The 24,484-nt window shown below is 45.4% G+C and overlaps 1 protein-coding gene across 1 annotated transcript in view; it reads right to left on the bottom strand.

The window, feature by feature from the left end:
- Positions 1 to 24,484, bottom strand: part of CACNG2 (calcium voltage-gated channel auxiliary subunit gamma 2) — a 51,902-nt gene that overhangs the window by 26,436 nt on the left and 982 nt on the right. The gene's annotated exons all lie outside the window — the stretch shown is intronic.

Genomic DNA, 24,484 nt, shown 5'->3' on the forward strand with positions numbered 1-24,484 from the left:
CAGTAAAGGGGGAGACATCTTGATTCTACAGGAAGCCCTAGCTACCACCAGGGAGCATGGAGCCATTTGCACTCCACAACACATAGCTCAGGAGAATCAGCTGTAAAGCTCACACCAGAAGTTCAGCCTGTGCCCGGAGAAGGGGGGGGGGGGGGGCAATGACCAAGAGGCCTCCTGCAGCTGCAGATTTGGCAGCATTGTCGGAACTGGCCCTGTGGCCTGAGCAGTGTTTCTGTGTTTGCCTAACACAAGCCCCTGTGGGAGATAGTACTTTATGAAATAGTTAGTCTATAATGACACCCGTACATTATCCAACACAATCCAGTTGGTTGATATAGGTTCATGTGACCTCAAATCATTTTGTACTATTGCTATCACCCCCCAGCTAGTCAACAGACTGTTGAACTATTGACTGGCATTGGCTGAGACAGGCACATGTCCCTATGACTTACAACAACAGATCCCTAGCACATGGTAACTCTGATGCCATAGAACATACAGGGCAAAAAGATCCTTTTATCTGAGTGCACTAAGCATGTTGTTGTTGTTAACCCCTTCTAGGTCAGTAACAGTCAACATTTAAATGTATACCTTTTTTATTGCTCTCCCCCGCCCACACAACCTGCACTCTCTTGGTCCGGAAACTGAGTGCAGATATGCATTGCCAATTTCCAATTCCTGTTGTCCAATGGAGGAGCCAATCACATCTGACAGCATAAATCTCTCTCTCAAATCACCAAGGAAGTACATTATAATGCAGGAATTCCAAACCAATATCATCTGAGCTGACTTGAGACCATGACACCGGAATCTAACACCCACCAGGACATTGCCTTTTCCACTCCAAATCTTCTTAGGTTTTACTAGGGCCTGGTGATCCCACCAGCCTAATCAAGAAGAACCCATCCTATAGGAAGATGTGGATTTCCTGCATGCCCCCAAGAAATTCCTCACAAACAACAGGTTCACTCATCCTCTGTGGAAGAAGGAGACTCCATGTACACTTGGCAGCAGGAACTGGAGGCTCTGGTGTGGATGCTGTAAGGACTCATCTTATTTACATCATTTAAAAGGTTAGATTAAATACAATGGATTAACTTGGTCCCCCATTTAAGGTCTCTAAATCAACCACCTCTGAAGCCAGCCTCCCTGATCCATGCGGTCTGTGGCGAGGAGAAGCTGTGCCCTACATAATCATCAGGAACTGTCAAAATGGAACTGATGGGGAGAGCACAAAGGAGGTGTGGAGGACTTTCATCCAAACCAGAGTGGTGAAGAAAGCCAATCACCGTTCAGGACACAGTGACAGCTTCAGAATTAGACAGACAGAAGAAGATGGGATTGACTAAGTGATTGCCCACTTGCCCACTGCAACTGAAAAGGACTGATCATGGGGAATAGATCCTCCTGAACCAAAATTACAATCCCTGCTCAGTGCTTGACAGGAAGGTAAAAGACCACAAGGTCCTTGTCCAAATGCTGCCAGGTGATCAGATTCCTTCCCAAACTTAAATCTGGGGTCTGTTGCACTCTGTGCTTGTGAGCAGGAATCAAAGTGGTGAAGTAAAGCTGCCATCAGAAGGAGTGAGAAAAGGCTCAGGGACTGACCTTCTCATCAGATCTCTCAGATCTCTCTGTATTAATAAAAAAAAACAACGGTAGTCTCATAGCAAAGTAATTCTTCTCCCTTCAACAGGGTTTGGAACGCAGGGAGTTATGAAGATACTCCACCTGTGTAAGCATATCTAGGGACATTGGGCTTTCTCCTATGAGCTGTGACATGCACACACCTTTTGTGAGTTCATACTTCTCTCAGGACCTAGCTTGCATTTGGCTTCTCAGATTGCTGAAGGCCATTATTTGAAAACCAGCAAGCCTATGTTACTGGAATGTGCTGTGTACTGGACAAGAACATAAAAGCACTGACACAGATCTTGTCCTCAGGCAGCAAGGAGGCCAGAAAAGTGGAAGGGAAATTAAGGTCACTAGCTCTAATCACATGCACCTATTCTAACCAAGTCACCGGCGAGCTACAGAGAGTGGGATAGGCACAGAAATTCCCACAATGGGATAAACTGCCTAGTCCAGAGGATGGCATCAAGAAAATCCTGGGAAAAGTTCTTCTCAAATCATTAAAACAGGACACACTAAATAAACAGCACCCTAGAGTATACTAATCTCCATTACACACTGCCTACTCCTCTCCCTTGGGGCATAGCTCTCTTTATTTATTATATCCCACATGCCCCTTGTTCCACTGCAGAGCAGAAAGGTAGTGCAGTGTCAGAGTTGTGTAGGTGTTCTAGAACTGGGATAGCAGGGGACACTGTGCCTCGCCAAAATTTTTCAGCTGAAACTTTTTTCCCCCACCAAAAAATAGATTTGGATTGATTGAAACTTTTTGTGAATTTGTGATGATTTTGACAAAATTGTTTTGGTTTAAATAAAAAAAAAAAGTGGACAAATTTAAACAAATCTTTTTGACATTTCCAAAATGTTTCATTTTGCTTTTTCAGGCTAAATTCAAATCCCAAAACAGGGAGGAGAAGGAGATGGCTATGTCCCCCCCATATAACATTTAGCCTTATGGTTAGGGCACTTACATGGGATATAGGAGACCCAAGTTTGAATCTTTGCCTAGGGACTATTCAAGTATTTCACACGAAGTGGAACAGGTTCAATGGGAGAGATTGAGAGAGGCCCATCCTGGAAAACCTACTAGCTTAGGGGTTAAGGTACTCATCTTGAACAGGGGTAGGGAAGGAGAGACCTGTATTCTAGAGCACCGATATGAACTGCTAGGTCTCCCACATCACAGGGGGGCACCCCAACCACTGGACTAAAGGGTAAAAAGGAAGCTTCTCTTCCTCCTCCATTTTGTGACTCTAGCCCTTTGCTCCATTTGCTTTTATTAAAAAGAGCTGAAACAAAATATTTCAGTTGACCAGAAATGAAAGTTTCCAACTTTTTCAATTGAATGAAAATTCTGAAAAATGTGGGTTTCAGTAGTTAAAAACAAAAAGAGGGCAACGCTCAGCAGTGGGGGAAGGATGCAGGAATCAGAAATTAAAAAATGAGGAAATAGCTGAAGAAAGACTAGCTATAGCATGTGGATCTGTTCCTCATTAGCCAGATGCCTCCCACTCACCCTATGAAGTGCCATTGACTGGGCACTGTGATGACAAGAAAGGGGGAAAAAAATGCCACCATGCAGCTGACATCCATCTAGCAATAAAAGTCCTGCCACACAGCCTTCCCTCCATTTCCCTGCCAAACTTAAACACCTCCCCTTCTCCTAAGCAGATTTGAAACAGTTACATCTTCACAGAGCCTCTTACTTTTTAATCACCATATGCTTGACTCAGCTCTATAAATGACAGGTCATTACAGCCTTATATACCACAGTGCAGTGTTTACTTCCTGTTAGTGTGTCATCACTTCCTGCAACAATGCAATGTTTAACTAGGGGAGCTTTAATTTTTGGTTGAGTTATTTTTCACTTGCTAAACTTCACCATATTAAGAGCCAGAACACTCTTGGATTCACACCAGTACCCCAAGATCAGAGGGGAGGACTTTACAGAGGGGTCAACCCACCCAAGGTTATTCAGAAGGGCAGGAAAAGTCACAAATTCTTTAATCGGCATTGCTAGCCAAGGATTGTTTGTCATAAAACCACACCCACCTTCCAAGAGTGTATTTCATGTGTACGTTTGTGAGGTGGGATTTTGTCTGGTAGCTTTAGCGTGCCCCTGCCTCCCATGTCTCTGATAGACCCCCAACCCTCTATTCTCCGGAACCTAAGTCAAGCTTTCACAGTGCCTCAGAAACTAGAGTAAGCAAATGGAACATTCACTAAGCCACAACATCTGCTGACAGTATATTCCTCATATTTCCTGTCTTTACATTTGTGGGTTACACTGTCCTCCAGGTTCCTATACCACCCTTGTTTCCTTACCTCTTTGCCAGAATAGAATCTAGTCTGTGTCTCCTTCCCATCTCTCTCCACTCCCAACAGCACTTCAAAAAGGTTGGAGCTGGTAGAAGAGTTTCAGGTAGACAAGCACTGGCCTCTAAAAGTAGCACAAGTACCAGTGGGCACTGCTAGCCAGGTAGCCAATAGCACTGATCAGTGGTGCTAGTGTAGTAATGGGGAGTCTTAAGCACAGGCTAAGTAAGTAATTCTCAGGGCATTATAGCTGTTAGACCTAGACTATGACTAGAATAGTGTTGGCACTGGCATAGTGCCATAGGCCAGTCCTATATGGCTCTTTTCCAAGTATGGAGCTTTTGATCACATGGTCCTGACCCTACTCAGTCATATTCTGCTCAATCATATTCAGTAAATGCCTTTTTAGCTCTACAGCTGACAGTGGAAAAGATCTGGGACATGCTTGGGAGCTAAAGGCACCCGCTGTGCACGAATGAGTAGAAAGAGAAGACATGCAGAGAGAGAAATTACATAGACAAGGGACCAGGTGGGTTGTTGGTTCAGTGTATGGCAGAAAGAGAGTAAGTGATGGGAGATGCCAAATCCTGTCTTCACCGAAGATACGCAATGAACCTAGAGCCAGACCTTTGTGGCAGGATAATCCTGATGCACTTTCACGTCTTGCTGGTGCAGCAGAAGAGCACATGTGGCAGCCTCCCCATGAATTTTCACTACTCCTGTTGGGAGGGCGAGGTGGAAAATCGGGCCTAACATTTGACGGAAAGGAACACCTCTGGGAGCTTGTTCTTAGCACACGCTGCATAAACAAGTCAAACTGAGTGGCCAAAGAGTGGCATAATTTTGAGTTGCTAGTCAAACCAAACCCCACAAGTGCACCCTGGCATTATCACCCATCAACCCTGGAAATCCCTGAGAGCCAAATCCTGCTCACATCACAAAGGCCAAATGAGAGCTACCAGATCAGATCCCCAACTAGTGTAAATAGGAGTAGCTCCAATGAAGTCCACAGCATTACACTCATTTATGCTAGCTGAGGATCTGACCTATTGTATCAATTGCAGGCCTAACTTCTCTGCTAGTGCTAGAAAACCTGACTATGCTAGACTTCAAGGGGCAGGATTCTCTCTCTCTCTCTTTTCTTTTTGTCTTCTTCTAATGTGAAATGTTTGGTGTTTTTATTACAAAACATAAAATGTTTTTCCAGCACCAAATGTGTCTGAATTTGCAGCAAGAACAATACCCCAGTGTCCTCTCCTCCCCCTTTGGTTCTAACAATCTCTGAGTATCAAACAGCTTTTGCTTTGGAGAGCAGAAAGATAATGAATGACTTAAAATAGCTCTGCTGAAGAAAATGTGGGTTTGATTTGAATTGCAGAGGGAATAACTTCTTTCTGGCTCACTCGCTGTTTCCAAGAGAAGGCCAGCAGTATCTGGTGCGGCTCCTACTGAGTCCTTCCATGTTCAGAGAATCTAGGAGCTTGCAAGAAGTACTGTAAGGCCAGATTAGATGTAATACACAAATGACGGTGATCCATGACATTCCAAGCACTTTATAGACTATCTATATACATCTCATATCTTGTATGGATAAGCAGGCAATAACTGCCATCATGTGATAAACTACAGAACCAGGTGACATAATGGTGTGGCACAGGCTGAAAGGAAGGATGGTGCATGAATCAGGGTGTGAGCCTAGGACTTGGGCAACGTGGGTTCAAGTCCCTGCTTTACCCCAAGTTTCCTGTGTGCAAGTCACTTTAATCTCTCTGTAATACCTCTTCAAGATGAGGATAATAGAACCTCTGTGCCCCAGAGAAGTGATTTGAGGGTAAATAACTAAAGAGGGTAAGGTGCTCAGATACCCTGGTAAGGAGGGCCATATAGAAAGATAGTTTTATGGGCATGAGTTGAAGGCAGCTGCAATATTCACAGAGATAATTAGCTTAAACATTGTCAGTGACATTTCTGCTGTACAATGGGCCATTTATTTCAGAAAATCATATTTCAATCTTTGTTTTTCCTTTTCCTGACCACATGTTAGGTGGATCATCCTGATTTGCATCAGTGATACCTTTATATCACCCCATGCTATTCTCTATTCTGTAGATGCCACATGCATTTTGCAGAAAAAACTGTTTTATCAGAGATTTTAAAATGTTATTGGAACTTTTTTTGTGTCTCTCCAGCAGAAAAACTAGTTCCTTTGAATCCAACCATACAGGCCTCAGAGGAAGCCATAAAAATAGCTAAAAAGTGACTTAACCTAGCTTTTCTATACATAGAAATGTCACAATTTTAAATTCCAACATCTTAAGTGGGTGCTGGGTCTCACGAGGAAGCTGGGAACATCCAGCCTCTCGATGGTATAAAGCACCTGGCCCTATTTCTCAGGTCTGGCTGAGCTGTTCTTGGAACAGGACTGCTGGTGTGGTATAGAGCTCTGCAGTGGGACCCGCTTCCTTAATAGCGAGAGCGGGACAGGAGCGGGATTAAAAATAGTCCCTCGCAGGGCTCTAGTGTGGTGGTTTAAAGGTGGCTTTATGGTGCCTTTGTGTTTTTCTGATGATTGGGAAAGCAGGAGCTGGTTTGGTCCCTGGTGCAACACAGATTAACCACAGGGCTGCTCTAAATTATGCCCAGCTACTCATGGTCCAAACAAGCTGTTGCAGCAGCTGGAGATTGCTGTAGAATTATGGCACTCTGGCAACACTCTTCCCTTGCTCATGTCTGCTATACGAGGGGAAGCCACGTGGCAGTGGTTATGCAAATCTACGCCACCCCGTAACTCCCCTACACAAGGGCAATCTCCAGGTTGCCAGTTAAACCAGCAATGTGAAGCAGCCTTAGCAGGGGACAGATTCTGGGTCTCTGTTTCTAACTCTCTGGAATCATGTGGCAATGCAATGAACTTTAAACTCATGACATTTGTAGTTATCTGAAGAAGGTCACTGACCCAGGACTGTATCTTAACCATCCTGGGCCTTGAGCAAGTTTAATATGGGAGGACAAATTTACTCTTTGAAGGGGAAGGAGAAAATATTTCTTTGGCTGGATGGTGGTTTTTTTAATCGTGGCTATCTGAAGTTGCCCAAGGGTTTAAAGTGTTAGAACGAGAGAGGTAGTGAGTGGGGGACAGGCAGAGGCCAGAAGAGACATTCAAGGTGCATGATAACTTCATTTATCACAAAGCTTTTCAATCAGCACACTGCTACATAATGTCTCTCACACGGATACCATCTTCATGTGTGTGGTGCAACATGCTGTTTCTGATATGCCATTAGTATAGTATCGATAGGACTCGCTATGTGTAGAATGGAGAAGTATCACAAAAACTGCAGAAGCCGTTTAAACGATTAAATGAGGTAAACGCACATTTTTAAGGGTACGCAATATACATGGATCCACGCAGCCCTGAAAAAGCTACCTCATCCAGGGTAAGAAGCAGCATCCAGCTTGTGCTAAAGATGCTACACAACATATCATCATCATTATCCCCTTGAGATAGTCCAACAAAATTCCTGACAATTTCCATTCAGGAGAACCCTGAAGAAATGGTATCTTGGGGAAAATGAATAGACAATCTAGGTAACCTAGCATCATCATATGACCCAGCATAAACCATGAGACACAACAGATCCTGCATCTCAGCAGGGGGTTAGACTAGATGACCCTTGCAGTCCCTTTTAACCCTATGATTCTATGCCAGGACACATCAGTACCTGATATAATCAGTGCAAAATTGCTAGTGTAACCCAGTGTGACCCATTAAACTGTGACAATGATTATTGCATATGATATAGAGTTAATCTCTCTCACTGGAGGATGCTGAATGATGCAGCAGAGTGTTGCTCACTATCACTTTACTGAACTGCACCACTGTGATTGGCTTCTAGAAGACATCCATTAAGTGATTCAGCCAATTAAAGAGCAGCTAATCCACCAAAGTGTGATTAAATAATCTCTTTTTTATTGTCGCATTTTCTATCTATCAATCCATTTACATTTTTCTGCTGCACTCATCACCCTGGTGTATGAGCACATTATTCCTGGTAGATTGGCTGCTCTTTGATTGGCTGCAGTGTTATTAGAAAATAGCTTTTTCCTATTTCCTTGATGTTTTTTAATCAGGATAAATGTTCAGTCATCCAGTAACTGGACTGGCTGAGAACAGGTTGGGTGTCCCCAGTTCTAATTTAAGTTGACACTTTTAGGAGAGCTGTCTGTTAAGACAACCATTGCAACAGAATAGGGTGAGGTTAGATGGATCTTCTTTTTAATGTTCTGCAGAACAAGAGACAGACACGCCCCACCCAAAAAATTGTTGTGAGACAATCTGGCAACCCCCCATTAGAATTCCACAGATATTAATGTACGCCATCTTATACTCAAATTTAGGGCCAAATCCTCTGCTTCACTCCAGACCACTTGGTGGCACAAAGCAGCCATAAAGCTGGTTTAACTGGCTGCCTGAGGATTCCTCTGGTATGGGGGGAAGGGGGGAACAAAAAAACCCCAACAACGAGAGTTCTGTAGCACTTTAAAGACTAACAAATTTAATTTCAGCAGGCATAAACTTTCATGGGCTTCAGCCCATTTCCTCAGATGCCCTAACTGGCATAAGCCATCCTAGCAGTTCCTATGCCACCCCCAGTGCAGAGGAAGTGGTCAAGGAAAAGGGAAAAACAATGATCCCCTGGTGACCAGAATGGTCCCTCGGTGTCCATAGATAGCTAGGTGGGCCCCCAGCCAACTTCAGGATCAAAGGAACGTAAAAGTAGCTTAAAAGCCATTTTTGCTCCCCCTCTTTGGTCCTGGATCAAGTGCAACTGTGCTAGACCAGAGTCCACACTGTGAAGGGAATCAGCAAACTAATGGGATCTGCTGTGAACAAACTGGATTCAATCCCACAATCCCAACCCATACAACTGATCTAGTTATTCCTCCTCCAGTCACTCCTGACACACCCTTTCCATATTTCTCTACCTTCCCCTCCATGCCCCATGACCAAATACCCAATTCCCTGCTCATACTTCCTCTCACATATAGCCTAAATCTCCCTTTATTCCCATGGCCCTGCCCATTTTCTCCCCTGGTACTTTCTTCAACCCAATCCTAATCCCACATCATTCTTGCTCCTACGTAATCTAATCCTAGTTTCCCCATCATTCCTGTCACACACCTAAACCAATTCCCTCCTTCATTCTCATATTCCCACACACATATCTGAACCAATTCCTCTTCGATCTCACCCTCTTCTCCTATAGACCCAACCCAGTTCTTAAGACCTAGTGTAGTGTGGCCTTAGCTACTAACTTGTGAAAAGTTGATGCGTGGCTGAGGAACTGTCAATCAGTAGTCTGGGAAAAGAAGATACTATAATATTATTAAACTAGGTCCTGAAAAGCACAGGACATCCCATCCTGTTAACAAGTGGAATAACAAGGGTAGCTCCAGGGAGCACAGGCAGATAGAAAAAATCACAACAGTGAAAACAAAGTTCACTTCTGATCACCTATCAAGTATTTATCAATATCCCAATGATTACAAACCAAGACATTGTCACTTCATATTTCAGTTCATAAAACACAGTCAGTGCCTTTTGCTGTCTATTCCATATTGGCTGACCTGGTGTTCCATTGCAGCCTATTTTTTTAGTATTTCTGATCATTTTTTGGGAAAAACTATTGCTGTGGAGGCCCAGTTCCTTACGCAGAGCCCAGAGGAAGAGCAATGCTTAGGGCTGAAACCCACACCCCATTCTCTGGGTGAGGGCAGCATCCTCCCTGATAGAATGATGTGGTGGAATCTCTGTGAGGGGACCACCATGGAGATTTCCTCTCCTTGAGCCCCTTCCCAGGGGTTTACCGCTGGAGCGGGTCCATCTGGCTCATGAGTCTAATTCCACCCTTTTCTCAAGGAAACGCCGATGTCAGTGCGGTGAGAACCAGCATTCTGAATTAGAATGAGCAAGGAGACTTAGACTAACTAACATCATGAACAGCTGAATAGAAGGCTATGTCCAGATCAGATTTTGGTTTATTTTCACACAAAAGCATTTCTTTGCCAGTAAATTCCGCAGTGTTTGGTTTTCATAAATTGGATGAGTTTACACTGGTAAATCATGCTGTACTGACAACCCGAGGGACTGAAGTTCTCTGTTAATCCCCAGAGTGGCAACAGCCTGGGCAGCGGCACTGCAGAGTTGCCTGAGCCCCGACCTGAAGGGACAACTTCTGGAAGTGATATGGGATTCTGGTCTGTATAGCTCATTCAGTGCTGGGCCTCTCTGCTGAGGCTGCAAATGAGAGATCCAGTTGTGATGGTGGATTAACCTCACATGGAGCCCAATTTTCCAAGTGCCCAGCACTTACAAGTAGGGAGAGATTTTCAAAAGCGCTCAGCTCCCTTTTAGGCTCCTAACTAAGAGACCTGTCCATTAGGAACAAAAATGAAATCAGTCAATTCATTTCATACAGGGCACCCAACAGCTGTTACATGGGAACAACTTGAAACACAATCAATCTGGGGGCAGGGATCAGAGTGACCTATTATAACTAGTGACCTATTATTATTTTCTCAGATTTGAAGTAGGAAAAGACTCTGCATCCCTTTCTTTACTACCCCATAGAAGGAGGGGTAGTCAGTTGTAGTTGGAATACTTTTTATTTATGTAGAAAACAACTGTGTACATAAATATGTATATAGTGTCTATAGGAGTTGTACATATGTTGGTTGTATCCTGCTTTGACATCCTTGGTATGGTGCTTGTCATCTTAGATTGTAACCTCTTTGGGATAGGGTCCATGTCTCCCTGTATGTTTGTACAACACCTAGTACAAAGGTGTTCCGACCGCGACTAGGGCATGATGGCACTACTGCAAGAGAAATAAAAGTAATAATAATAAAAATGATACTATAATAATAATAATGACCCTCTGGTCCTTAAGAAGCAGCATGTGAAGGGGAGCATCAAGCTTTATTTCCCTTGTTTAAGTGACACTGAATGATCAAAGTCTTAAGTAGCTGCCACTGAAGTTGCATCCCAGTCTCCCAGCATAAAAAAATACAGAATTATATTTCAGCGTCAACTGTGAGGCCAGAGAGAATCAGGGGAGAGCCAAGGCAAGAAGTAGCTATGTTTTTATGAAGTTTGCTTACATGGACATGTCTGCTCTAGGAATGATTTTGGGGAAGGTCTATGGCCTGTGTTATACAGGAAGTCAGACTAAATGATCAAAAAGGTCCCTTCTGTCCTCGGAATCTATGAATCCTGCAAATGCCCCTGTCTCCCCTTTCACTCTCTCTTCCAATCCTATCTTCTCTGTTTCCTCGTCCTTCATGCTCTCCCTCCCCACTTAGAGATTTCTTCTTTACAAAATGGAAGGGGTGAGAAATAAAGAGTTTACCCCTTTATACTCCAGGTTCTGAGGCTGCGGATATGTCTGGTAAATGTCATTTAGGAATAAGCTAGGACATAAATATTTTAACTTCAACTCCTTTGACTTACTTTTCCTCTCTCCAACTCTCTCCTCCTTTCTGTTCTTGCAACAGGTGCCTTGGGGCAATGACAACCCCACCCACTGGAGCACACTCTCCAAAATCCTCTTGCCTATGGGGGTCTCTGACAGACTCCAGCAAGGGGTATATCCTTCTGCCTTTGGCATATTTTATGTGTCTAAATGAGGTGCCTCCCCTCTCCTCCACTATGAGTTGGACAACCCCTTCCCACTGTTTCTCTCTGGTCCTGGAATCTTCCAGTTCCATCATGTCATGGCCTCCTAAAGAGGCAGGCACCCTGTCAAGGTTTCCCTCCAGCTGTTTCAGTCAATCTAGCTCTAGAAAAGTCTGGTCTATTCAGTTTGTGCAGAAGGGGATAAATCTCTCCATCTCTGGGCTTCTCCAGACGCACAGTGTTCCCTCAAGTTTTGGTTCTCTTGTAACTTTTTCCCCTTGCTGTCCTTGTAACGTGCACCTATTTATAATCATGCTGCATGAAGAAAAACACCTGTCCTGTGATCACACTTCAGCCCCTGAGATTAACTCCTGGAAAACCACATCTGTCCTGCCACAATTACATATTCCTGTTGTACAGTAACAAAGTGGCAGTTTATAAAGCAGAACGGAGAGGGTGCCATGGTGAGGGCATGAGGCCATGACTTAGAAGTCCTGAGTTTAAGTCCCTGCTCCACCACAGACTTCCTGGGTGACCTTGGGCAAGTCATTCAGTCTCTCTGTGCCTCAGTTCCCCATCTGTAAAATGGGAACAGTAGCACCACCCTATCTCACAGGGGTGTTGGGAGGATAAATACATTAAATATTGTGCAGTGCTCAGATACAGCAGTATTGGAGACCTTAGCAATACCTCAGGTACATAAAACAAGTGGCCCTGCTTTCAGATTCTCTTATCTCCAGATCCAAACTGGTCCATTACATGACCCCAAGCACTTGCTCTCCCAGACACAAACCATTGTCTTTGCTTTCCCTCAGTTTAATCGCAGTCTTTACTCTGAACTCTCACTGATCCTGCCTGTGAAATTCCTCTTCATTTAAAGGGATAAGAGTCTCCCTCTCCAGAAGACACTGGAGGCGTGAGAGAAGGTGTTGGGGGACAAGGTTGCTGTTAAACCCCTTTGTGTCTGGCAGACATGCAGGTGGCTGGCTCTAGTAGGTTCCTGGGGGGACGAGATACATCTCTCCATCTTGGACAGTCTAGGGCTCAGTTTCACAATTGCCCTATGACCGGCTCTCTTGTGCTAATTATGCAGATACAGCCGGGCCACTGGACAGGCATAGCACTGGTGCAGAGGACTTCTATGCCAAACTGCATGATCCGCTCCAGAAGCACTAGGCATTGAGGTCTTCTGAGGCCAGTTGGAAGAGGCTGTGGTGCATCAAAGACATGGCAGGGATGGTTCTGTGATCAAAGCCCCTTGGTCTCCCCTGAATTTCCCCCTCTTTCAGGCTGTGCTTCTAGAACAGGTGGGGGAGGGCGGGTGTCTTTCCTTCACTTAGCTGCCTCGCCTCCCCACTCCTGCGGGCTGAGCTTCGGTCACAATCCTTGCCCCACTCCTTCCATTTAGCTGCTTCTGCTGAGACCAACAGTCACTTCCCAAATGCAAGGGAACTTTCCAGTCCCACCATTGCATCTGCCTCTTAAGGGAGACGGCACCTAATGAGGCTTTGCCGGGCTGTTTTAGCCGGTTCCCTCTTACAATATATCCTCTCTCTAAAACCACTCGCCCTGTCCACAGCTTCTTCCATTTCTGCCTTCCTTTCTTCTTTCCCCCTTTTCTCTCTCTCTTTGCTCAAGAGGACCATTATTCATACATTCTTTTTTGCCTAGGTCCCCTTGCCTCCAGTATCCCCATTCCAACACCTTTCTTTGTGCAGTGTAGGTGACACCTTAAGGGAGAGAGGCAGCTGCCCATAGAGGACCTTTGCCTCTGTTTTCTCTGCCACCTTTCCACGCAGCTCTAGCTAGGTGTAGAACATTTATCACGCTCCATTCACTCTCCCACTCAGAAATAAGCATGGGGGGAAAATGTCTTCCACCCTGACTCTACTATTGACCTTCAAAAAGCCATGACAATATAAACGCCCAAGCTATTTCCTCTTGGACTAAGGGAGAAGGTAACACGTGGGATCTAAATGAAGCAGCAGTAACTATTTCTGCCTGGCTTCTTAGGACCCACACATTTTGGGTGCAGTTCTGGGGGGCACTGTGCACTAGGAAAGGAGTGCCACACTCAGACCCCAAGCCCTCCACCTTAATAGCAGGGCAGTCAATTCATTTGCAATTTGGAAGAGGATACCCCCAAATTTACACTGTCACCCATTCATTCTCATCAGTGCCATTTGTAGGGTGAACAGGGCCCTAGCTGACCCCCACTCCATGAGGATCAAAGGATTAGAAATGTTGGGTCAAGAGTGTGTATGTATTATGTGTGGGGAGGGTATGTGTCAGAGATGGGGGGGAGAGAGAGTGGGACAGAAAGAACAAACAGCTAAATTAAAATTAGATGTGGATTGGTGGTGGTGGGAGTAGAGAACAGCTGATTCAGAAAAGAAAAAGTCTTAGGGCACTGTCTTCAGTAGGAAATACACCTGTTTCAGCAGTTGGTTCTCAACAGTTGGTTTAGCTGCACTGGGACAAGCCAAAATTTAGCTGTGAGTATAGACAATAACAATCCGTGATCAACAACGGCTCAGCTAACTGTGTTTTATCGGTGGTTTAACCACAATCAGCTGAACTGGTGCTGCCCATTATGTGTCCTTGTCTACACTTCCAGCAAAACTCTGATCAATCCCATTGTGGCTACACTGATAGTGTAAACAGGGCCTTAGAAGGAGAAAAGGTCTCAGAGAAAAAGCAAGTTTAAGAAGAATGAAAATGTGGAGATGAATTAGTCGGAAGGAAACACAGACACTGAAAAAAGTCATGTTGGTACAGAGAAGAGAAAGTGGGGAATGGGAAAAGAAAAATGAAAGGATAGAAACCACCAGGGGAGGTAGATGGATAGTGTTATTCTTTATCTGACAGAAAGTTTGCTTTCTACAACATTTTGAATCTTTGATTTATTAGTGGTTTGGCTGCTTCTAGAGAAAACAGACATCTGAAAAAATCCCTAGCTTTGGACATGGAAAAGGTGACACGGTGGGCCCAAATCTGATCTCTTTTGGATGCTACAGATCACCCTCATTTTCTGTTTTGAAAAGCTGACAGGGATCTGTATAAAGCCTCTGGGACAGGAGGTTCAGGATAAAGCCCACAGTGCTTCTGAGGGGTGTTTGCTTACAGATGTAGTGGGAGACTGGGGTTCAAACTTCAGACATATATTCTACTGAAATGGATTCGGACTCCTGCCTATCCTTCCTACGCAGTGCCTTTTTGTGAAAACCTGACGTGTGAGGGCTCTGTCTGCCTGGGTGGAAAATGAGGGGAGACTCTGCTTTTAAGAGAAAAAGCGTAACAGGAGATGGGAAGAGATATCAGTGAAGAAGGGAGAATGAAAGACAGAAGGCTCAGAAGGAGACAGACAGAATGGTGGAGTGTTTGTGGTCATAAACTCAAAGCCAGTCACATCTGCCATTTTGCATATTCTCAAAACCAAGCTGCTGATCTAGTAAATGAATCTGTGCATAGGAGGAGCCAGTTTGTTCTAGTCTCCTTCAGAATTCTCTAGACAGGGTTCTGGGAATGAAAATAGAAGTACCTCTCAAAAAGCGATAGTGAGGATCCAATTTGCTGCTGGCATAAGTGGGTGTGCAACTCCAGTGAAGTCAATGACTTTACTGGAGTTGCAGCCACTTACACCAGCACTGAATTTAGACCTGAGAGGGAAGGGCACAGAAAGACAGTGGGAGAGATCCTTGTTCTACTCACTAAACACAGGTACTGCACTGTATGGGCCTGATTCTCTTCTCACTAGCATCTGGTGTAAAGAGCAATACAACTCCACTAGTTTTGGTAGTGTTACTCCAGAGTTACATCCATGCAAGTGAGAGGAGAAGCAGGCCCTTCGATGTTGTGTATGAAAACAGTACAGTATTGTACATCATCGAATGCCAGTTCAGTAATCATTCCCACAGATGCAAGAGAAAGGAGACAACCTCATTTCTAATTCAGTCATGATGGCATCAAAGAGGCCCAAAGTCTATTGCTTTCTCTGCAGCCAGGAGTCTGATAGTAATAATTCTTTGCACATATCTAGCACCTTTGTTGCCGACTGCTCATTTTATACAATAGGGCACAAAAGAAAAGACTCTCTTTAATTCCATATACTCCCAATTGCCCTATATCCTTGGATCCTTCTCAGGGAAGTATGATAAAAATGACCTAGTCTCACTGTCAGTTTGTCAAATTAGGGCAGTCATTGACACCAGCAGAAACACAGGCTACTTCAAAGCCTGTGGGTGCAGTTGAGCAGGGCTAGCATTTAGAAACATAGGAATTTCCAGACTGGAACAGACCTGTGACCCACCTAATCTAATATCCTATCTCTGACAGCAAGCAGCACCGGTGCGTCAGAGAAAGGTGTAAGAACACCGCGGCAGGAAAATGTGGGATAATCTATCCTCATAACCATCTCATTCTGGTTTCTAACAGTGAGAGACTGGCTTAAGCCCTGAAGCCAGAGGTTTTAGACCCCTTGCAAAATGTTTATCATCATTAATTATGACAACTCTGGTTACTCCTGTTATCCACATAAATGTCCACTCATTCATTGAGTCTATTAGGTTCATGGCCACAACAGCTTCCTGTGGTAGCGAGTTCCACAGTCTAATTATTCGTTAAGTGAAAAAGTATTTCCTTTTATTGGTATTCATTTTGCTACCTTTCAATTTCATTGCATGGCCCCTCGGTGTGTCATGAGAAAGAGAGAACAGATGCTTCTGATCTATCTTATCTAGACAAATAATTTTTTCATGTACTTTAATCATGTCCCCTCTCATTCAGCTCCTTTCTAAGGTGAACAATCTCCGTCTTTTCAATCTCTCTTCATATGAGAGTTTTTTCATGCCCCTAATCATTTTTCTCACCATTCTCTAAATCCCTTCAAGTTCTGCAATGACCTTAGTGAGATGAGATGACCAGCACTACATAGTATTCCGGAGAAGGCTGCAAAATTGATTTATATAAAAGCATTAAAATTTCCATATTATTCTCCATCCTGTACTTTATGCATCCTAACATCTTGTTTGGTTTTTTGCCTGCAACTGTGCATTGACTCCCTTTCCTGAGCTGATACAGTTAATTTAGAATCCTGCAAATGTGTACAAGTGGTTCAGTTTTCCTCCCCAAAATGTGCACTACTTTGCATTTATCAACACTGAACTTCTTCTGTCATCATGTTGTCCTTTCATCTAGCTATTCATCTGGGGCTCAAGCAGCCTGCAGACAGTGCCCCAGCCCCCAAATACTTTAAATATCAGTGCTAGTCTCAGCTTCCGTTTCCTTTCTTGCAAAGAAAACCTTTCCCAATATAAACAGATTGCTGGGAATGAATGTTTGCCATGGCACTTCTCCCTGACAATCATCAATAATTCACAGCACAACAGTTGCCCAAAGAGCCCCTTAGTTTTTGGTAGGACCCTGGACTGACTCATGTCCGAGGGCTGCCAGTGAGGGTGCTTAGTGCCGCTGTGAGATGCTTCCGGCCCAGTGGCTGGCTGCCTGCAGCTGAGCCCGATCCTCTGCTGAGCTGCCAACGAGGCCTCCGGTCACAAAAGGTGGGATGGGAGGCAGCAAAGTGGAGGGATTGGCTCCACCACAGTCAACTAGCACAAGGGAGCAGAAGAACAGGGGACCCAGCTCTCACACTTTCTCAGTGGAGGCCGCATTCCCCCTGAGGGAAGAAGAGGAGGCAATGGGGGAAGGAGGGCAGTGAAGTGTGGAATCTGATTTCCCCTTCACAACAGCAACAGCTGTCATATTTCCTTGGTTGAGGAAGAAAGGACAGCGGCTGATGATGGTGAAAGGAAGAGGGAGGGGAGAGGGATAAAAAGAGGCATTGTTATATAAAGGTGGGGGAAACTGGGAGAACTAAGAAGTGGAAGGGGAGGAACAGATTTCAAGGAGGTTGGGATCCTTCAATGAGGGGAGATTGAGGAGAGACAGAAATGGGGGAGGAGCAGAAATAGAAATGGAACAGAGGAGAGGAAAGAAGACTGAAAAAGGAGAATGCAGGAGCAAAGGGGATGAAGAACAGAGCAAGGAAAGCAGAAGACAAGATAATGTAACAAGAGAGGGCAAGGGAGATAGACAACAGAGAATCTGGAGCGAATATGAGAGAAACAATGCAGGGAAAGGTGAGCTGCTTTTGAAAGAAAGAACAGACGGGAGATGAAGATGAAAAAGACAATTAAAAGGGAAAACAACGGAGAGAAAAGAGGAAAAAAATAAAATGGAGATGGCTAGAATGAAGCAAAGATGGACGGAAAGGAAAAAGCTGGGAATAGAAATGCAGAAGTAAGATCACACAAGCAAGGAAAAACCCTAACTTTTAGGTGAATTTTATTTAATGTCTGTTCTACGTTTCCCCTGACATACACCCTAAATCGCTGAACATTTGGGGGAAAGGCAAGAAAGGCAGCAGCTTAATGCTCTAGTGAAACACACTTTCTTCTGTGAACCCTTTGGATGGGCAGGACTTCATGTGTGATGTGTGGGAACACAGTCCTTGTCAACTAGTGCAATCTGGAGGGCAGAAACAGCACAGAATGGAGGAGCGAGGGCTTCCCCCTGGCATAAAAAGGGCATGTTCAATTGGGAATCTGTTCTTCAAACAGGGGCAGTGATTGGAGATTGGTGTTCCCTGCTCCTAGGCTTAGCATTGCTTTTTGTTTTTAAATATGGTGGTGCTGACCAACCTCCAGCCCCCACCCCATTGAAGACCTCTGGATTAGACTGGAATGGGTAAAAGGGGTGCACGGAGAAATGGATGGGTTAAAATGGAACAGCTCTCCATATCCCTGGAAAAGAGAACGTTTATCTTATCCCCATGGAATTTCTTTATGTGTTACTGCTGCCATGCTACATCTTTGTATCCCTCCCACTACATTTCCCACCCACTCCCTTCAACCAGGCAATTCCTGGTGCATTTCAGGACAATATTAACTCCTTGCTCCCTCTCCCTCTGGAGGAAGATTCATTTTTGCTCTTTTAGAGCTATTTAAAAGTCAGTTCCTAGCTGTTCACCATTCCAGATGAGCACCAACCTGACATAGCTCACAAATGAAATGAGCTTGCTGGTCTCAGCCTGTTGGATATTTGCCCACATCATAAAAGCTCTGCACAACTTGCCATAATTTACAGTCAGCTGTGAATTAAGTCTAGAGGAGGAGCAAAGCCAACAAAGCTTCAGGGACTCATAGGCAAATGTCCTGTCCGTTGTCCCTCACCCTAATGAAACATGATATTTCCCCCACTTTTGAGTCCTCGATCTTTTTCACAAATGAAGCAGCAGCCAGCCAAACCAGACCCTCCCTCCCCCAGCAGGTGGAAAGCTAGCAGCAATCAGCTCTGTGCTTGGCCATTGCCTGCTGCTCTGACTCAGACTCAGCACTGCATCTAGGCCCCCTGTGATCCTGGACCTCAAAGATACAAGGACCCTGACTTAATTTGTTGCTGTTTACAGCATGTACTCAGAGGAGGTCCAGGACTAGAGCAGCAAGGGGCATTATTAATAGGATTGAGGGGCACTGGCGAGGCTGTGTGAGCCAAGTACTAGAATAACAGGCAGTTCTGCCCAGCTGAACTGAGCTGCATTGGCGGAGCTGTGGAGAGGGGTACCGGGACCAGGACTAGAACAGGAGACTGAGGAGCAGATCATGATTAAGGTGCAATGACAAAGCTGTGAGGTGGCCCAGGACTGAAACAACAAGGGGCCAAAGCAGATTAAGGATGAGGTACGTTGCCAGAACTGCATGGAGAAGGCTTACCCAATGTCTGCCTGCACCCTGCTTTACTTTGCTGTCAACCCTTCCTTTTCATGAACGCTGAAATTGCACTAAACTCCTATGCACTGTTCAGATATAACAAGCTGGAAAGAGAAACAGATCAGCTCATTAATTTTCCTCAGGAAGGGTCTCTAGGCAGGAATTATTTTTTGCACCAATATCCATTCAATTACTTGTCTTCACACCTGTGAGATCTACAGGGATGTCTAACCCTGTGCACATCACTCATGCCTTCTCTCCCTGGACTATTTTCTCCTTCCTCCCCAGTATAAAAGCCTCCAAGAATTGTCCCTTTTCTAATAACAGTGACATGACAAAGCCAATAACAGTACAGAAATACAAAATACAGTACATTTCTATTTAAGAATATAAGAGCTGTCATACTAGGTCAGACTATGATCCATCTTTCCCAGTATCCTGTCTCTGACAGTGGCCTGTACCAGAGCTTCAGGGGGACTGTACAGAACAGGGCAATTATGGAGTCATCCAGCTCTGTCTTCCACTTCTGGTGGTCAGAGGCTTAGGGTCGACCCAAGGATGGGATTACATTCCTCACCATCTTAGCAAATAGCCATTGATGGACCAATTCGCCATGTATTTATGCAGTTCTTTTTTAAACCCAGTTATACTTTTAGCTATCACAACATCCTGTGGCAATGAGTTCCACAGATGAGTTGTGTGAAAAAGTACTTCCTCTTGTTTGTATTAAAACTGCTACCTGTAATTTCACCAGGTGACCTCTTGTTTTTGTATTGTATGAAAGGGTAAATAACACTTCTCTATTCATTTTTTCCACACCACTCATGATTGTATAGGCCTCTATTATATCCCACCCCGCAATTGTCTCTTTTCTAAGTTGAACAACCCTAATTTTTTAAAGTCTCTCCTCATATGGAAGCCATTCCATACCCTGGATCATCTTTATAGCCCTTATCTGAACCTTTTCCAGTTCCACTATATCCTTTTTGAGATGGGGCAACCAGATCTGCACGCAGTATTCAAGGTTGCAGCCTGGATTTATACAGTGGCATTGTGATATTTCTGTCTTATTGTCTATCCCTTTCCTAATAATTCCTAACATACTGTTAGCCTTCATAAGGCACCAAGAAGCTACTGTTTTTCAGTTTTTAAGATTCTATAAGAGGAGGGTCAAATTAGTCCCTAGTTATGGAAATCTAAAATTATACTAGAAGTATAATTCATCATAATAAATATACAAAAGGTTCCACGCAAAGAGAAAATGGTTGGGAGGATCAGCAACTTTCTTAAAGGCAGAAAGGTGTAGAGTAGCAGATCCATGGGTGCAGTGAGTTAGCAGATTTCAGCTGTTTGGTGGGTGGGTGAGCAATTAAAAACCTGAAAGAGTGTGGATTTTATCTTAGAAGAGCCAGTCACTGTGCTGTTTTTCTTAAAAGGGCAAAGATTCTTGAGTGACATGGGAAATCACTTAGACAGTGCAGATCTGTGAGAGAGAGGTGTCTGAAGGAAGATCAAAAAGCATCGGTAGTGTGGTACTTAACATGAGCAGAGACTACATTTCTCCTCTTACCCTAGTGAAGGACGGGAGCTCATTGGTGGGATAGACTCCCTGCCATGTAAGAACACTGAAATTGGAATCCTTATTCATTCCAGCACAGAAGGTCCCCCAGCAGAAGACTGGAAGTCCATTGTGGGGAGCCAAGCTACAGTGTGAAGGAAGTGGAACCTCACATAGACATAACATGGGCTAAGATTTCCAAAAGGGACTCGTGATTTTGTGTGCCTGGGTGTTTGTGTGCCTAACTGGAGACACCTCAAAGGGACCTGATTTTCAGAAAGTGCCCCTGAAAATTATGCTCCCCCCACCCCCAAATAACTAATCACTTTTGAAAATCTTGGCCAGAGATACTAAATTTCCCTCTTACCGCAGGATGAGGATTGGGGAGGTGGATCACTGCAGGGAGCAGAATGGGTGGAAAGAGCCAAAAGCAGAATGAACATAGAGGCTGATAAGATGCTAAGTGGGGCCATATAAGAACCTGAGAGATAGCTAGAGGCCAGGGAAAGGAAGGAGCTCTAGGTGATGACTGAGAGTGACTGGTGAAATGGAAACCAAAATAGAGGCATCTATCAGGGTTCCCAGCCACACCTGGCCTGTATAAAAGTAAATAACCACAAGAATATTTCTAAAAGAAAAACCCAACCTCAAATCATTAACTGCATTACTTCTCCACCACTCTCCAGCCCCAGCCCAGACTTCATTGAATCTTTGGAGGCCCAGGCAACCCCTCCTCCCCATGCTAGCAGCCTGGACAGGGTCTTCCTGCCAGTAGGCAGAGAACAAATATTGACAACTTCCTCAGTTCTTTTCCACCAGCATAGCTTCTCACACACACCAGTGGCCCCTTTTCACCCTACAGGCCTGACCCAAAGCCCACTGAAGTGGATGGAAAAACTCCTACCCTATGGTGAGTGTTTCTCACTACAGCACACAGACACCCAGTAGACAGGGGGGATTCCAGGTATTGGGCCATGTTTGCAGTTTCCACTCATTGTGCACTTTATCAAAGGGACCGCAAGGGTCATCTAATCCAGCCCCAAGGTGCGATCTCAGCCTTCCTTCCTCCCCCATGCCATGTCACGGGTGAACTCTGCAGGGAAGGGAGGACCAGGTCCTGTCACCAAGCAGCCAGCTTTTAAATATCGTGAAGCAGGGAAGGGGGTCCAGATTCTCGCTTCAGAAAGGGAAGAGTGAGGGGGGTGGGGGGAGAAGACTCTCTGAAGAAGCCAAGGCATTAATAAAAACCCCAGAGATGAGAAGCAAACACAAAGTTGTTTTTCATGTGTGGCCATTAGACAGCAGCTTGACAAGGAGTTTTGAAATGCCTGTCAGCCAGGGAGGGGAATGAAAAGACAGCTACCTCTCCCTCCCCCCCAATCCCTGCTGGGAGGAAGGCCAGTCCTATGGAAAACAAGAGGCACTTCTGACTTGTCCTAGCAAAGACCAATTTCACTTAGCCTTGATACAGCCCCCTGCACAAAACCTTGGTCAGCAAACTGCGCTGGTGCCATGCTACAAATCCTTCATCAGGCCCTTGTCAAAGTTTTAGCGCCAACTCTACCTGGCCTTGCAGCTTCGGGAAGGCCAATCTCAGCAGCTGGGCGAGTTAATTAGCAGCAGACTGGAGCCGTAGCGGTGCACTCCGCCCTCCCTCCTCGCCTCCGCATTCCCCCGTAGTGGGGTGGGAGGCCTCCGCTCCCGCTGAGCGTTCACATGGCTTCGCGGCAGAGCAATTAAACAAATGGAAGTGGGGGGAGCTGATTTCTGCCGCGGGGAGCGGGACGCTGAGCCCTACCCGGCCGAGGCAGGGACAAAGTGGCTGTCTGTTTCCCACCCCCCGTTACAGGGCTGCAGTTTCAAACCCTTGCAGCTCATTCACTGAGCGAGGCTGAGATCCAGAGAGGGCTGTGGAGGGGGCTGATGGATGGCAGCTTTGGGGACAGGGGTAGGGTGGGCAGATAGCAAGTGTGAAAAACCGGGACCCTTTTTTCGGGATGGGGATAGTTGCTTTCTAAGACAAAGCTCCTGATCTGGGGAAGGTCCCGATAATAGTCTGGTCCCCCTAGATGGGGGCAAGTATGATCTTTGAATTCAAATATCCCTGCACTTGTAATCTAGGGGCCGTCACAGGCCAGGACAGTGCCTGTGTGACTTGGGGGTCCGGTCAAATGGGGGCAAGAAGAAATGTAACCTCTCCGATTTGCCCCCCACCCCCATTATAGCCACGGATACGTGTCTGCAGGTATACACACACACTGGGAAAGCACAATATTTCCTACACCAGTGGCGTTTCTTCCCTTTTCTCTCTCGCCTCCATCTCCCCCGGCGCCCATCCAGCTTTCCAATCCTAGGCACAGGAGACAGCAAGAGGCTGTCTGCCCCAAAGCCACCCTACTCCTTCAGCTTTTCTTTTTCTTTGAAGGGCTCTCATCAATGTTTAATGAAGTAGATGTCTCTTGCTCCGCTTTGGATGAAGGCTGCGTGAGAGGCTCTTAATTTGTGTGTGTCTGTTTAAAACCTCCCCGATTAATTGACTGCTATTGATTTTCTGGCTTGGAGCTAGCATATAGTATTCAGCACAGAGCTCCTCTGCAGACTGTGTGGAAAGGCAGCGGTTTGGATTGAGAAAGGGCACCAAATGCAGTATGCGTCAAACAGACCATCGCTCAATGAAGTCACTTAGCTATTCAAAACATGTTCAGCCATCACTCAACCGTTTGCACCAAGAACTGGGGGGGCCGATTCGCGCTTCTTCCCGGACACAACCGTTTAAGCCTGGTTCGGTGAGAGGCGTTAGGACATACACAGGTTATTCCTGCCCCCCAGCCCTTCCCCCCCCCCCCCAACCTCCAGGACTGGAATTTAGGAATCCAGTTCTGCGGTATCCGCTTCCCTTCCCCCTCGTCAGGGCGATCCACGCTAATTCGGGTAAGGGGGATAGACGGACATACATACATGCACATTATCTATGCATGTCCCCACCCCACCCCCCATCGACCCTCCTGCACAGAGTCGAGCCTTAAACACAGATTTGAGAAGCCGCTGAAATGCTGTGTGTGTCTCTCCATAAACCACCCATTTGCACCGGAGCCCTTTCTCCTCCCAGGACCACCCCGCCCCCAATGCACACCTACACCAGTAGCAATACTAAATAACACAGCTTTAAAAGCAAATTGCTGGCCTCCTCGCCCCCATCCCCTCCCCCTCCCCGACCATCTGAGTCCAGGGGCTGGCTGCATTGCTGGCTCTCGGTTGCCATTAGACATGTCACCCTGTGCGGGAGCTGATTTGCTGTTCAGTTTCACCAAATTATACTTAGGCTGCTTTTCTGTTCAAAGACTTATTTATTTTTAGACGTTGCAGTAACCCTTTAAACAGAACAAACAAACAGAGGGGGAGGGGGAATCCCGCAAAAACAAAACCCACCCCAGCAGCGTGTGGCTGCTCGGAGACATTACGAAATGCTCCTGAACTCTGCTTGAGCTGACTGGAAGCATTAGGATTTTCCAAATAAGGCTGCTTAGACATAACAAG

The sequence above is a fragment of the Emydura macquarii genome, unplaced genomic scaffold (assembly GCF_026122565.2).
Source record: "Emydura macquarii macquarii isolate MOO-44397 ecotype Brisbane River unplaced genomic scaffold, CSIRO-AGI_Emac_v2 contig_2205, whole genome shotgun sequence".
NCBI classification, from domain to species: Eukaryota; Metazoa; Chordata; order Testudines; family Chelidae; genus Emydura; species Emydura macquarii.